This window comes from Salvelinus namaycush, chromosome 9 (assembly GCF_016432855.1).
Source record: "Salvelinus namaycush isolate Seneca chromosome 9, SaNama_1.0, whole genome shotgun sequence".
In the NCBI taxonomy this organism is placed as follows: domain Eukaryota; kingdom Metazoa; phylum Chordata; class Actinopteri; order Salmoniformes; family Salmonidae; genus Salvelinus; species Salvelinus namaycush.
The window spans coordinates 5137792-5154025 of NC_052315.1; positions in this window are offsets into that span (position 1 = coordinate 5137792).

Genomic DNA, 16234 nt, shown 5'->3' on the forward strand with positions numbered 1-16234 from the left:
ACTGAGATGCAGTGCCTGAGACCGCAGCGCGACTCGGGAGCCCGAGTGTTTCTCACACTGTCACAATTAAAACCATATTAAGAAAAGAATGTATCTGTAATTCACTAGTGAATTACAAAAAGCTGCAGGATAGTGTTAATTATGGCCTTATTTAGCCGTGGCACGATAAACACAGGCTTTGGAAGTGATAAATACAGACAGCGATTGTATGGATGATGACTTTCTCAGGAAGCCATGATGACGGCTAACATTTGAAGTATCTAAACCAACAACATGTTATATTTAGTGTTAATACACGGGCAGATGAAAACTGTTCATCCTGAACAGATCATTTTTGTTACCAGCAAATGAGCAATACAGCTGTATGTGTTATCTTGGAAGTGTCACAAATATGAACATGTAAATAACACAATGTTCCATGTTAAGTCAGTACGGAAGCTTGATAGACTCAGATAAATGTCATAATTCAGTTCAAATCAAAATCAAATGAAAGTTTATTTGTCACATGCGCCGAATACAACAGGTGTGTAGACCTTACAATGAAATATTTACTTACAAGCCCTTAACCAACAATGCAGTTTTAAGAAAATACCAACAACAACAAAAAAGTAAGAAATAAGAAAAACAAATAATTCAAGAGCAGCAGTAAATAACAATAGCAGGTCTATACACAGGGGGTACTGGTACAGAGTCAATGTGTCAATGTGCGAGAGCAATGGTGTGGAGGTAATTATGTACATGCAGGTAGGGTTGTTAAAGTGGCTATGCACAGATAATAACAGAGAGTAGCAGCAGTATAGGGGGAGTGCAAATAGTCTGGGTAGCCATTTGATTACCTGTTCAGGAGTCTTATAGCTTGGGGGTAGATGCTGTTTAGAAGCCTCTTGGACCCAGACTTGGCGCTCCAGGTATCGCTTGCCCTACGGTAGCAGAGAGAACAGTCAACAACTTGGGTGGCTGGAGTCTTTGACAATTTTTAGGTCCTTCCTCTGACACCGCCTGGTATAGAGCTCCTGGATGGCAGGAAGCTTGACCCCTGTGATGTACTGGGCCGTACGCACTACCCTCGGTAGTGCCTTGCGTTCGGAGGCAGAGCAGTTGTCATACCAAGCAGTGATGCAACCCGTTAGGATGCTCTCGATGGTGCAGCTGTAAAACCTTTTGAGGATCTGAGGACCCATGCCAAATCTTTTCAGTCTCCTGAGGGGGAATAGGTTTCACGACTGTCTTGGTGTGCTTGGACCATGTTAGTTTGTTGGTGATGTGAACACCAATGAACTTGAAGCTCTCAACTTGCTCCACTGTAGCCCTGTCGATGAGAATGGGGGCGTGCTTGGTCCTCCTTTTCCTGTAGTTCACAATCATCTCCTTTGTCTTGATCACGTTGAGGGAGAGGTTGTTGTCCTTGCACCACACGGTCAGGTCTCTGACCTCCTCCCTATAGGCTGTCTCATCGTTGTCGGTGATCAGGCCCATCACTGTTGTGTCATCAGCAAACTTAATGATGGTGTTGGAGTCATGCCTGGCCTTGCAGTTATGAGTGAACAGGGAGTACAGGAGGGGACTGAGCATGCACCCATGAGGGGCCCCTGTGTTGAGGATCAGCATGGCGGATGTGTTGTTACCTACCCTTACCAACTGGGGGCAGCCCGTCAGGAAGTCTAGGATCCAGTTGCAGGGGAGATGTTTAGTCCCATGGTCCTTAGCTTAGTGATGAGCTTTGAGGGCACTATGGTGTTGAACGCTGAGCTTAAGTCAAAGAATAGCATTCTCACATAGGTGTTCCTTTTGTGCAGGTGTGAAAGGGGAGTGTGGAGTGCAATAGAGATTGCATCATCTGTGGATCTGTTGGTGTGGTATGCAAATTGGAGTGGGTCTAGGGTTTCTGGGATAATGGTGTTGATGTGAGCCATGACCAGCCTGTCAAAGCATTTCATGGCTACAGATGTGAGTGCTACAGGTCGGTAGTCATTTAGGCAGGTTACCTTAGTGTTCTTGGGCACAGGGACTACTGTATGATGGTCTGCTTAAAACATGTTGGTATTACAGACTCGGACAGGGAGAGGTTGAAAATGTCAGTGAAGACACTTGCCAGTTGGTCAAGCGCATAATCAGAGTACACGTCCTGGTAATCCGTCTGGCCCTGCGGCCTTGTGAATGTTGACCTGTTTAAAGGTCTTTCTCACATCGGCTGCGGAGAGCGTGATCACACAGTTGTTCCGGAACAGCTGATCCTCTCATGCATGTTTCAGTGTTATTGCCTCAAAGCGAGCATAGAAGTTATTTCACTCGTCTGGTAGGCTCGTGTCACTGGGCAGCTCTCGGCTGTGCTTCCCTTTGTAGTCTGTAATGGTTTGCAAGTCCTGCCACATCCAACGAGCATCGGAGCCGGTGTAATACGATTCGATCTTAGTCGCATATTGACTCTTTGCCTTTTTGATAGTTCATTGGAGGGCATAGCGGGATAGAGTCCCGCTCCTTGAAAGCGGCAGCTCTACCCTTTAGTTCAGTGTGAATGGGCAAGGGAGAGCTTTGTACGTGTCTCTGTGTGTGGAGTAAAGGTGGTCAATATTTTTTTTTCCCTCTGGTTGCACATTTAACATGCTGATAGAATTTTGGTAAAAAAGATTTAAGTTTCCCTGCATTAAAGTCACCGGCCACGAGGAGCGTCGCCTCTGGATGAGCGTTTTCCTGTTTGTTTATGGCGGAATAATTCTCATTTAGTGCGGTTTTAGTGCCAACCTCGCTCTGTGGTGGAATGTAGACAGCTACGAAAAATACAGATGAAAACTCTCTAGGTAGATAGTGTGGTCTACAGCTTATCATGAGATACTCTACCTCAGGCGAGCAAAACCTTGAGACCTCCTTAGATATTGTGAACCAGCTGCTATTTACATAAAGGCATAGGCCCCTGCCTCGTGTCTTACCAGTTTGCTCTAGTCCAGGGCTCTATAGCATATTCAGTTAGCTCTATAGCATATTCATTTAGCTCTATTCCAGAGTTCTATAGCATATTCTGATAGCGCTATAGCATATTCAGTTAGCTCTATAGCATATTCAGTTAGCTCTATAGCATGGCTCTATAGCATATTCAGTTAGATCTATATCAGGGATCTACAGCATATTCAGTTAGCTCTATAGCAGGGCTCGACAGCATATTATGTTAGCTATATTGCTGGGCTCTATTACAGGGCGCTATAGAATGTAATGTTAGCTATATTGCTGGGCTCTATTACAGGGCGCTATAGAATGTAATGTTAGCTATATTGCAGGGCTCTATAGCAAGGCTCTATTCCAGGGCTCTATAGCATATTCAGTTAGCTCTATAGCAGGGCTCTATATCATATTCAGTTACTGTCCGCCGCCATTGTCGCACCCCCTATTACCAGCCTGTTCAACCTCTCCTTCGTATCATCTGAGATCCCCAAGGATTGGAAAGCTGCCGCGGTCATCCCCCTCTTCAAAGGGGGAGACACCCTGGACCCAAACTGATACAGACCTATATCCATCCTGCCCTGCCTATCTAAGGTCTTCGAAAGCCAAGTCAACAAACAGATCACTGACCATCTCGAATCCCACCGTACCTTCTCCGCTGTGCAATCCGGTTTCCGAGCCGGTCACGGGTGCACCTCAGCCACGCTCAAGGTACTAAACGATATCATAACCGCCATCGATAAAAGACAGTACTGTGCAGCCGTCTTCATCGACCTGTCCAAGGCTTTCGACTCTGTCAATCACCATATTCTTATCGGCAGACTCAGTAGCCTCGGTTTTTCTAATGACTGCCTTGCCTGGTTCACCAACTACTTCGCAGACAGAGTTCAGTGTGTCAAATCGGAGGGCATGTTGTCCGGTCCTCTGGCAGTCTCCATGGGGGTACCACAGGGTTCAATTCTCGGGCCGACTCTTTTCTCTGTATATATCAATGATGTTGCTCTTGCTGCGGGCGATTCCCTGATCCACCTCTACGCAGACGACACCATTCTGTATACTTCTGGCCCTTCCTTGGACACTGTGCTATCTAACCTCCAAACAAGCGGCAATGCCATACAACACTCCTTCCATGGCCTCCAACTGCTCTTAAACGCTAGTAAAACCAAATGCATGCTTTTCAACCGGTCGCTGCCTGCACCCGCACGCCCGACTAGCATCACCACCCTGGATGGTTCCGACCTAGAATATGTGGACATCTATAAGTACCTAGGTGTCTGGCTAGACTGCAAACTCTCCTTCCAGACTCATATCAAACATCTCCAATCCAAAATCAAATCTAGAGTCGGCTTTCTATTTCGCAACAAAGCCTCCTTCACTCACGCCGCCAAACTTACCCTAGTAAAACTGACTATCCTACCGATCCTCGACTTCGGCGATGTTATCTACAAAATAGCTTCCAATACTCTACTCAGCAAACTGGATGCAGTTTATCACAGTGCCATCCGTTTTGTTACTAAAGCACCTTATACCACCCACCACTGCGACCTGTATGCTCTAGTCGGCTGGCCCTCGCTACATGTTCGTCGTCAGACCCACTGGCTCCAGGTCATCTACAAGGCTATGCTAGGTAAAGCGCCGCCTTATCTCAGTTCACTGGTCACGATGGCAACACCCACCCGTAGCACGCGCTCCAGCAGGTGTATCTCACTGATCATCCCTAAAGCCAAAACCTCATTCGGCCGCCTTTCCTTCCAGTTCTCTGCTGCCTGCGACTGGAACGAATTGCAAAAATCTCTGAAGTTGGAGACTTTTATCTCCCTCAACAACTTTAAACATCTGCTATCTGAGCAGCTAACCGATCGCTGCAGCTGTACATAGTCCATCGGTATATAGCCCACCCAATTTACCTACCTCATCCCCATACTGTTTTTATTTATTTACTTTTCTGCTCTTTTGCACACCAGTATCTCTACTTGCACATGATCATCTGATGATTTATCACCCGTGTTAATCTGCTAAATTGTAATTATTCGCTCCTATGGCCTATTTATTGCCTACCTCCTCATGCCTTTTGCACACATTGTATATAGATTCTCTTTTTTTCCCCTACTATGTTATTGACTTGTTTATTGTTTACTCCATGTGTAACTCTGTGTTGTTGTCTGTTCACACTGCTATGCTTTATCTTGGCCAGGTCGCAGTTGCAAATGAGAACTTGTTCTCAACTAGCCTACCTGGTTAAATAAAGGTGAAATAAAATAAATAAAAATAAAAGCTCTATAGCAGGGCTCTATAGCATATTCAGTTAGCTCTATAGCAGGGCTCTATTCCAGGGCTCTATAGCATGTAATGTTAGCTATATTGCTGGGCTCTATTCCAGGGCTCTATAGCATGTTATGTTAGCTATATTCCAGGGCTCTATAGAACGGCTCTATTCCAGGGCTCTATAGCATGTTATGTTAGCTATATTCCAGGGCTCTACAGCATATTATTCCAGGGCTCTATAGCATATACAGTTAGCTCTATAGCAGGGCTCTATAGCATATTCAGTTACCTCTATAGCAGGCAGGTCTAGAATTTCCCAGTGGCATCTGCAGCCATGGCCGTCGATGCACCCTTGTGTTGCCGTAATCACCCCTAAATAAAATCCATGCCCTGTGGCCAAAGTGGCTGTTGGGCCCTTGGGCTGAATATAATAATCATAATTCTGTTCTCCCGGCTGCCAACGACAGCACTTCTCACAGCACTTCTCATTGATAATGTATACTGTATCAATTCTTATTTGCCAATGCCCGTCACGTGATCGGGTCCTTCTCACAGGCATAGCAGCTCTGAAGTGGGCTACACGTGATGTAACGACGTGTGTCCTTATCAAATTCCCAGGTGTATATTGAAGATGTTAGAATTACTGCAAAATCACTAGTCTATGTCAATCTACTATCCCCCATAGTACAACAGTTGACCTATTCTATTGTTCAGTTTGTCCTTCTGTGCGAGAAATAAATATTCCAAATATACTCTGGGACAGTTGTGGGACGTGATAGATCCCAAATTAATACAACCACTCACTGTACATAAAAAAAAATGTTTAAAAGCAATGAGGCTGATGCAACAGATTAGAATGTTTAGCTTAAACTGTTGACAAACTATTAGGCTATTTCTTCACATTATACTCGCAGCAAGGAGCACACGGCAGTACGCTATAAAAGCAAATATTCTAAAATGCAATTAGCGGGAAAACATCATTTGTATGGGTTGTTAATATGGGTTGTTAACAAGACTAGGACAGTGTCTTTGGCTGCTATAAAGCCCTGCTATAAAGCCCTGCAATAGAGCCCTGCTATAAAGCCCTGCAATGGAGACCTGCTATAAAGCCCTGCAATGGAGCCCTGTAATATAGCTAACATAACATGCTACAGAGCCCTGCTATAGAGCTAACTGAATATGCTATAGAGCCCTGCTATAGAGCTAACTGAATATGCTATAGAGCTAACTGAATATGCTATAGAGCCCTGCTATAGAGCTAACTGAATATACTATAGAGCTAACTGAATATGCTATAGAGCTAACTGAATATGCTATAGAGCCCTGCTATAGAGCTAACTGAATATGCTATAGAGCTAACTGAATATGCTATAGAGCCCTGCTATAGAGCTAACTGAATATACTATAGAGCTAACTGAATATGCTATAGAGCTAACTGAATATGCTATAGAGCCCTGCTATAGAGCTAACTGAATATGCTATAGAGCTAACTGAATATGCTATAGAGCCCTGCTATAGAGCCAACTGAATATACTATAGAGCTAACTGAATATGCTATATAGCCCTGCTATAGAGCTAACTGAATATGCTATAGAGCCTTGCTATAAAGCCCTGCAATAGAGCCCTGCTATAAAGCCCTGCAAAAGAGCCCTGCTATAGAGCCCTGCAATGGAGCCCTGTAATACAGCTAACATAACATGCTACAGAGCCCTGCTATAGATCTACCTGAATATGCTATAGAGCCCTGCTATAGAGCTAACTGAATATGCTATAGAGCTAACTGAATATGCTATAGACCCCTGCTATAGAGCTAACTGAATATACTATAGAGCTAACTGAATATGCTATAGAGCCCTGCTATAGAGCTAACTGAATATACTATAGAGCTAACTGAATATGCTATAGAGCCCTGCTATAGAGCTAACTGAATATGCTATAGAGCCTTGCTATAGAGCTAACTGAATATGCTATAGAGCCTTGCTATCAGGCCTGGAATTTCGAGATTTTAGAGGGAAGGCCATTTGCCTTCAAGAGGTACCAACTCTGCCAGGCACAAGGTCATCTGCCAGGCCACCAAGGTCACCTGCCAGGGCACCAAGGTCATCTGCCAGGCCACCAAGGTCATCTGCCAGGGCACCAAGGTCATCTGAAAGGGCACCAAGGTCATCTGCCAGGGAACTAAGGCCAATAACCAAAATAGCAAATTTAAATTGATTTGAAAACCGAAAAACAGTAGCTATTCTGTTAAGAAAAGCATAAGTGTATGTAAATGTAGATACATATTGATCCTACATGTTAAAGTGTAGGTCCTATCGTATTGGCTACAGCTTGTCATGTCCAGACGGTAATTGTTGTAGGTTTTTTGTCATTTTATGAGACATGTCTTACCTATTCCGACTAATCACATCAGCGCACGTTAGCTCAACCGTCCCGCGGGTGGGGACACCGATCCTGTAGAGGTTTTAACCACTAGGCTACCTGCCATATTCAGTTAGCTCTATAGCAGGGCTTACCGGAGAAACCCTGAGGAAGTTGTGTTTCAACTGTACTGTGAAAGTGACAGCCGTCTACAGTAGCTAACGACTCCATCCCAACTAATAGCCCTGCTATAGAGCTAACTGACAGTCTGCATGAATTATTGTTGTCACAAAACAATTTATTGATGTGGGAGAAACAGAACTATTCACAGTTCGAGAGAGAGAGCTTTCTTAATGATCTGACTAGGGCTAAATCTCTATTGATTTCTTGTTAAATATACGGCTCAATTAAAGAGACCATTGATTAAAGATGACTACAAATTTCCAAGCAGGGATGTGAGCAGTGTGATTATTGCACACCAGGGTAGACCGCACACCGGGGTAGACCGCACACCAGGGTAGACAGCACACCAGGGTAGACTGCACACCAGGGTAGACCTCACACCAGGGTAGACCGCACACCAGGGTAGACAGCACACCAGGGTAGACCGCACACCAGGGTAGACCGCACACCAGGGTAGACCGCACACCAAGGTAGACCGCACACCAGGGTAGACAGCACACCAGGGTAGACCGCACACCAGGGTAGACCGCACACCAGGGTAGACTGCACAGCAGGGTAGACCACACACCAGGGTAGACAGCACATCAGGGTAGACCGCACACCAGGGTAGACCTCACACCAGGGTAGACCGCACCCCAGGGTAGACAGCACATCAGGGTAGACTGCACACCAGGGTAGACCTCACACCAGGGTAGACCGCACCCCAGGGTAGACAGCACACCAGGGTAGACCGCACACCAGGGTAGACCGCACACCAGGGTAGACTGCACAGCAGGGTAGACCGCACACCAGGGTAGACAGCACATCAGGGTAGACCGCACACCAGGGTAGACCTCACACCAGGGTAGACCGCACACCAGGGTAGACTGCACACCAGGGTAGACCACACATCAGGGTAGACCGCACCAGGGTAGACTGCACACCAGGGTAGACCGCACACCAGGGTAGACTGCACACCAGGGTAGACTGCACACCAGGGTAGACTGCACACCAGGGTAGACCGGACACCAGGGTAGACTGCACACCAGGGTAGACCGCACACCAGGGTAGACCTCACACCAGGGTAGACCTCATACCAGGGTAGACCGCACACCAGGGTAGACTGCACACCAGGGTAGACCACACATCAGGGTAGACCGCACCAGGGTAGACTGCACACCAGGGTAGACCGCACACCAGGGTAGACCTCACACCAGGGTAGACCGCACACCAGGGTAGACCGCACACCAGAAAACTGCAAATTGTTCATTTAATAATAAAATGAAATAAAATAACTGTATATTTTTATAACAATTCTTTTCACCAACATGTATTTAATGACAAGGGAAAAAAACATGAACACAACTGCCAATCAAAATGCCAGCCTGTAAATTTTGCAGTATCTCATGAAACGATTTTGTACATTTGCACTTTCATTTATAAACACGAGCACCTGTTTAACACAAGCAGAGCGCTATTCATTTCCTGTCAAAGTCAACCTTGTCTCCAAGAAATACAAACTGAAACCTTGAGAATTTGTTGCTCTCTTTCAGGAGAGAATAAGAGAATCACGAGAATGTATAATGGAAAAGCTTTCTGATTTAACAGAAGAAGAAAATGGGATGTTTTTGACGGTATAGTGAGTCCTTCAAAAAAAACTTTATTTCCCACAAATATTGATTGCGCGTATTTTTTTCCTCATTTCATCTGGGAGTTTGGTTCTAACACAGCACCACGTTATTCTCACAGAAAAACCAGAGGCCGTTCAAAGAACAACAGTCTCAACTGAAACTTGAGTCAGTTCGTCTTCCATTGGTGACTAGTGGTCTTGAAATCCCTGTAAATTCTCCAATCAACACAGTTTGTACCTCTACTGGGTAGGCTTCCATTGAAATAGGCCTATAGTGAAAAATCACACAGCCCAATACAGCCATTCTTGTATAACACGTTGAAAGAGGTGGTGTTATCAGTGAACGAGAGTGCAGAGAAAGACAGAGGGAGAGGAAAAGAAAGACAATAATATATATAGGAGAAATAGCGAGAATAACGGGGTGCAGAGAGAGAGAAAAGAGAGAGGGAGAGAAAGAACAACTGAAAGAGAGAGAATGGATGAAAGACAGAGAATGGGAGAAAGAGAGAAAGAGAACAGAGTGAGAGAAAGTTTTTTTTAGATTAGAGTATGTGGCAAGTACCTGCAGTGATTTGAGGAGGATGAAGACATAAGGCCATGCCTGAGGAGAAGGGCACCAGAATGACGCAGAGCCAGTTCAGGCCCAGGATTGGCAGTAGCACCAGCAACGCTTTCACAGCATTCCTGAGAGAAAGCAAACACAAGCCACTTGACACAAAATCAAGGACTGGGCACCTTGCTAGGAGACACAGTTTCCCCATTACCCACCCAACCCAAGCACCTCACACTGAAACTCCCCGTCCATCACTCCCTAATTCTATTTAGGATGAAATTAACTTACAGTTCAGGTGGCCGCTAAACCGCACCAGCTGTGGGGCGGGCAAGGGCTCTAGTTTATTCAGCGGAGGAATGTGTTTTAGTTACCACCCGGACTGCCATCGGGACGGCTGAAGCTCAACGCCAACATACTCCTCCACAGAGTTCCTATTGTGACCCGTGCAGCTGAGTTGCAGGAATTAACGTTTCTACGTTGAAATGATTTCCCCCGATCGATAGTAAACAGCACTTCAGGGAATAGATAATATACTGTATTTACTGTAGGTATCATTCAAACTCATGTCACAAAATCAAAATGGCAACAAGGTGTTAAGTGACAACGACCAGTCTATAAAAATGATGGAAGCAACCTTGGACAGAGTACACTCATATTTCACTGTATTATATACAGTGAAACAAAACAAGGGAAAAACCACCAACCCCTACACACTATCCACTAAGCCTACATTTAAAAATATAGAAAATATTCTGTAGAAGGATAGAGCAAATACTGTAACAGAACTGGGCTACCAAATTCTATTTGATCAGAATGCTCAAAAACTTATTTAAAATGCTGTTTTCAAATACCATGGGGGTGTATTTGAGTTTTTCCAAATACTTCACAAATCTATTTCCAAATGCATAAAAATATTGAAATACTTGTCTTTTTCAAATAAAAATAACAAATATATATATGAATACTTACTTTAAATGTATGTGAAAGTAACTGTCTAAGTACTGTAACAGCAGTAATAGTAATAGTAGTGAAATGGTGCCCCTGTGTGGTGACTACCTGATCTGCACGTGGGCCTGTTCCACAGGACCGTTGTCCATCATGGGCATCATTATAGACCTCCTCTTGACTGTGGAGATGGTAATGACCACCACACGGGTCAGAACCATGATGTTTACATGACCAGAGAACACAAATAAACTTTATATTAGTGCCTGAGAAATACTATGGGGATGTTGGGGGAATAATATCCGAGAATGATTGCAGGGTACTTTGGGTAATGGTTGAGCAATGGTTTAGTTGAGTGTTCACCATAACGATGAAGATGATGGGACCTGCGAATTCTCAGATGACCCCGTTGTGCATGCTGAGCCAACAATGGCCATCAGCAGAATACTTCCCTGAGGCAGAGGCCAGGGTGATGGTGTCTATCAGCACTGGCAGGAGGGAGAGAAAGCGAGAGAGATCAGTACTTCATGAGTGTATACATATACAGTAGCAGTCAAACGTTTGGACACACCTACTCATTCAAGGATTTTTCTTAATTTTTACTATTTTCTACGTTGTAGAATAATAGTGAAGACATCAAAACTATGAAATAACACATATGCAACCATGTAGTAACCAAAAAAAATGTTAAATCAAAATATATTTGAGATTCTTCAAAGTAGCCACCCTTTGCCTTGATGACAGCTTTGCACACTCTTGGCATTCTCTCAGCCAGCTTCATGAAGTAGTCACCTGGAATGCATTTCAAATGACGGGTGTGCCTTGTTAAAAGTTAATTTGTTGAATTTCATTCCTTAATGCGTTTGAGACAAATATGTATATTTGTTGACACTTTTTTGGTTACTACATGATTCCATATGTGTTATTTCATAGTTTTGATGTCTTCACTATTATTCTACAACATAGAAAATAGTAAAAATAAAGAAAAACCCTTGAATGAGTAGGTGTGTCCAAACTTTTGACCGGTAGTGTACATCTACTTCTTAGTAAGTAAAGAAGCTACAATCTGAACATATTTAAAACCACAAACAGTATTTTATTTTACCTTCATTTAACTTGGCAAGTCAGTTGAGAACAAATTCTTATTTTCAATGACGGCCTAGGAACAGTGGGTTAGCTGCCTTGTTCACATATTTCCTAAATGGGATTTTCTGGTTGTAAACTGGTCATACTGTAAAACCAGAACACAACAGACTGGTTAAAGACGTATTTTCACGACAACATCAAGACGTCATGAAAAATACATATTTTCATTGTTATCTGGTCAGATCACAACCAGTATTTACTTTTACAACCCATATACACGCTGACCGTGGGATCGTTCCATAAACATAAACATTTAAGAGATACAGGTACAAAGTTTACTTATTTTTGCATACCCCACCATACCATGAGACATCCATGATTTCATCACTGAAAAGAGATAAAAGATTGAGTCTGATATATCATTAGAAAGCTTACAAAAACAGGATTGTCATAATAAAAAATTAAATCATTTTTTAAGCTATAACGTAAATTGTCAAAAAATGCATAAACTCAGATTTTCGTTCATGTTCAGACGTTGTAGCTTAGGCCCTATTCACATGAAATGTTTTTGTTGTGGCTGCCATTGGTTGAGACAAAGCATACATTTAAATATCTGATAAATGTACTAAAATGTGAATAAAGTAGAAATGTAAACTTTCAAATGTACTACAAAGATGGCTGGAGGTCCACACGTCAAAGAATGTTGAGTTGCGTGGGAATATTCATTATTATAAATTAAACTGTCAATCCTCCATAGGAAATAAATCAATCAATCAAATGTATTTATATAGCCCTTCTTATATCAGCTGATGTCACAAAGTGCTGTACAGAAACCCAGCCTAAAACCCCAAACAGCAAGCAATGCAGGTGTAGAAGCGCGGGGGCTAGGAAAAACTCCCTAGAAAGGCCAGAACCTAGGAAGAAACCTAGAGAGGAACCAAGCTCTGAGGGGTGGCCAGTCCTCTTCTGGCTGTGCCGGGTAGAGATTATAACAGTACATGGCCAAGATGTTCAAACATTCATAGATGACAATACTAATAATCACAGTGGTTGTAGAGAGCGCAACAGGTTAGTACCTCAAGAGTAAATGGTAGTTGGCTTTTCATAGCTAAGCATTCAAAGGTCGCCAGATATAACAGAATGACCCTAGCCCCCCGGCACATAGACTATTGCAGCATAGATACTGGAATCTGAAACGGGTGGAGGTTTACACTGGCCCCGTCCGACAACATCTCCTCCACCGCACGACCCCGAGGGGGGCGCAAAACCACACAGGAAGATCATGTCAGTGACTCAACCCACTCAAGTGGCGCACCCCTCCTAAGTCAAGCATGGAAGAGCACCAGTAAGCCAGTGACTCAGCCCCTGTAATAGGGTTAGAGACAGAGAATCCCAGACGAGAGAGAAGAGCCGGCCAGGCAGAGACAGCAAGAGCAGTTCGTCGCTCCAGTGCCTTGCCGTTCACCTTTGCACCCCTGGGCCAGACTACACTCAGTCATAGGACCTACTGAAGAGATGAGTCTTCCGTAAAGACTTAAAAGGTTGAGATCGAGTCTGCGTCTCTCCCATGGATAGGCAGAACATTCCATAAAAATGGAGCTCTATAGGAGAAAGCCCTGCCTCCAGCTGTTTGCTTAGAACTTCTAGAGACAATAAGGAGACCAGCGTCTTATGACCATAGCCTACCTGTACTTACAACTGATTTGTCAAAGGACAAACCATCCGCAGAGACAAACTGATATCTTTCTGACAGATAAGATCTAAACCAGGCCAGAACTCGTCCGTGTAGACCAATTAGGGTTTCCAATCTCTCCAAAAGAATGTGGTGATAGATGGGGTCAAAAGCAGCACTAAGGTCTAGGAGCACGAGGACAGATGTAGAGCCTTGGTCTGACACCACTAAAACGTAATTTACCACCTTCGCGAGTGCAGTCCCAGTGCTATGATGGGGTCTAAAACCAGACTTAAGCGTCGCTTGTCTTCAGGAAGGCAATGAGTTGCTACACAACAGCTTTTCAAAAAATGTTGAGAGGAATTGGAGATTCGATATAGGCCGATTCGTTTTTTTTTACATTTTCCGGGTCAAGGTTGGACTTTTTCAAGAGAGGCTTTATTACTGCCACTTTTAGTGGGTTTGGTGCACATCTGGTGTATCGGGAGCCATTTATTATGTTCAACATAGGAGGGCCAAGCACAGGAAGTAGCTCTTTCAGTAGTTTAGTTGGATTAGGGTCCAGTATGCAGCTTGAAGGTTTAGAGGCCATGACAATTTTCATGAATGTGTCAAGAGATACATGGTTATAAAACTTGAGTGTCTCCATTGATCCTAGGTCCTGGCAGTTATGTGCAGACTCAGAACTGAGCTTTGGAGAAATAAGCAGATTCAAAGAGAAGTCCGTAATTTGCTTTCTAATGATCATGACCTTTTTGTGGAAGAAATTCATGAATTCATCACTGCTCAAGTGAAAGGTTTGAAAAATAGGATGATCAAGCAGCAGTGAGGGCTCCTCGATATTGCACTTTACTGTCTTTCCAAGCTAGTCGGAAGACTTCCAGTTTGGTGGAGCGCCATTTCCGATCAAATGATCTGGAAACTTACTTCAGGGCTCTGGTATTTTCTGTATACCAGGGAGCTAGTTTCTTGAGACAAATGTTTTTTGTTTTTAGGGGTGCGACTGCATCTATGGTATTACACAAGGTTAAATTTAGATCCTCAGGTGGTTAACCGATTTTTGTACTCCGTCGCGCTTGACCTCCACACACATCGACAACAATCACCCTCGAAGCATCGTTACCTATCGCTCCACAAAAGCCACGGCCCTTGCAGAGCAAGGGAAACAACTACTTCAAGGTCAAGGTCTTCAAGGTCTCAGAGCGAGTGACGTCACCAATTGAAAAGCTATTAGCACGCACTCAGCTAACTAGCTAGCTATTTCACACCGGTTACATCTGGAGGACATGTAGTAATCTTTGGGTTGTCCGAGAAGTTATAGCGCGGCTTTTGATGATCCTTGGCTGGGGTCTGAGCAGATTATTTGCTGTGATTGCAAATAAAATATAATGTTGGTCCGATAGTCAAATCAAACTTTGTCACATGCGCCGAATACAAGTGTAGACCTTACCGTGAAATTCTTACTCACAAGCCCTTAACCAACAGTGCAGTTCATGAAGAGTTAAGAAAATATTTAGCAAATAGAGTAAAAAAAAATATATATAAAAATAAAACAAAAACAAAGCTATATACAGGGGGTGCCGGTACCGAGTCAGTGTGCGGGGGTACAGGTTAGTTGAGGTAATTGTATATGTAGGTAGGGGTGAAATGACTATGCATAGATAATAAACAGCGAGGAGCAGGAGTGTACAAAACAAATGGAGAGGGGTTCAATGTAAATAGTCCGGTGGCCATTTGATTAATTGTTCAGCAGTCTTATGGCTTGGGGGTAGAAGCTGTTAAGGAGCCTTTTGGTTCAAGACTTGGCGCTCCGGTACCGCTTGCCGTGCGGTAGCAGAGAAAACAGTCTATGACTTGGGTGACTGGTGTCTCTGACAATTTTATGCGCTTTCCTCTGACACTGGCTAGATGGCAGGAAGCTTGGCCCCAGTGATGTACTGGGACATATGCACTACCCTTCGTAGTGCCTTACGGTCAGATGTCGAGCAGTTGCCATACCAGACAGTGACGCAACCATTTAGGATGTTCTCGATGGTGCAGCTGTAGAACCTTTTGAAGATCTGGGGACCAAATCTTTTCAGTCTCCTGAGGGGGAAAAGGTTTTATCGTGCCCTCTTCACAAATGTCTTGGTGTGTTTGGACCATGATAGTTCGTTGGTGATGTGGACACCAAGGAACTTGAAACTCTCGACCCGCTCCACTACAGCCCCGTTGATATTAATGGGGGCCTGTTCGGTCCCCCTTTTCCTGTAGACCACGATCAGCTCCTTTGTCTTGCTCACATTGAGGGAGAGGTTGTTGTCCTGGCACCACACTGCCAGTTCTCTGACCTCCTCCCGATAGGCTGTCTCATTGTTGTCGGTGATCAGGCCTACAACTGTTGTGTCGTCAGCAAACTTAATGGTGGCGTTGGAGTCGTTTTTGGCCACGCAGTCGTGGGTGAATAGGGAGTACAGGAGGGGACTAAGTACACACCCCTGAGGTGCCCCAGGGTTGCGGATCAGTGTGGCAGACGTGTTGTTGCCTACCCTTACTACCTGGGGGCGGCCCGTCAGGAAGTCCAGGATCCAGTTGCAGAGGGAGGTGTTTAGTCCCAGGGTCCTTAGCTTAGTGGGCACTATGGTGTTGA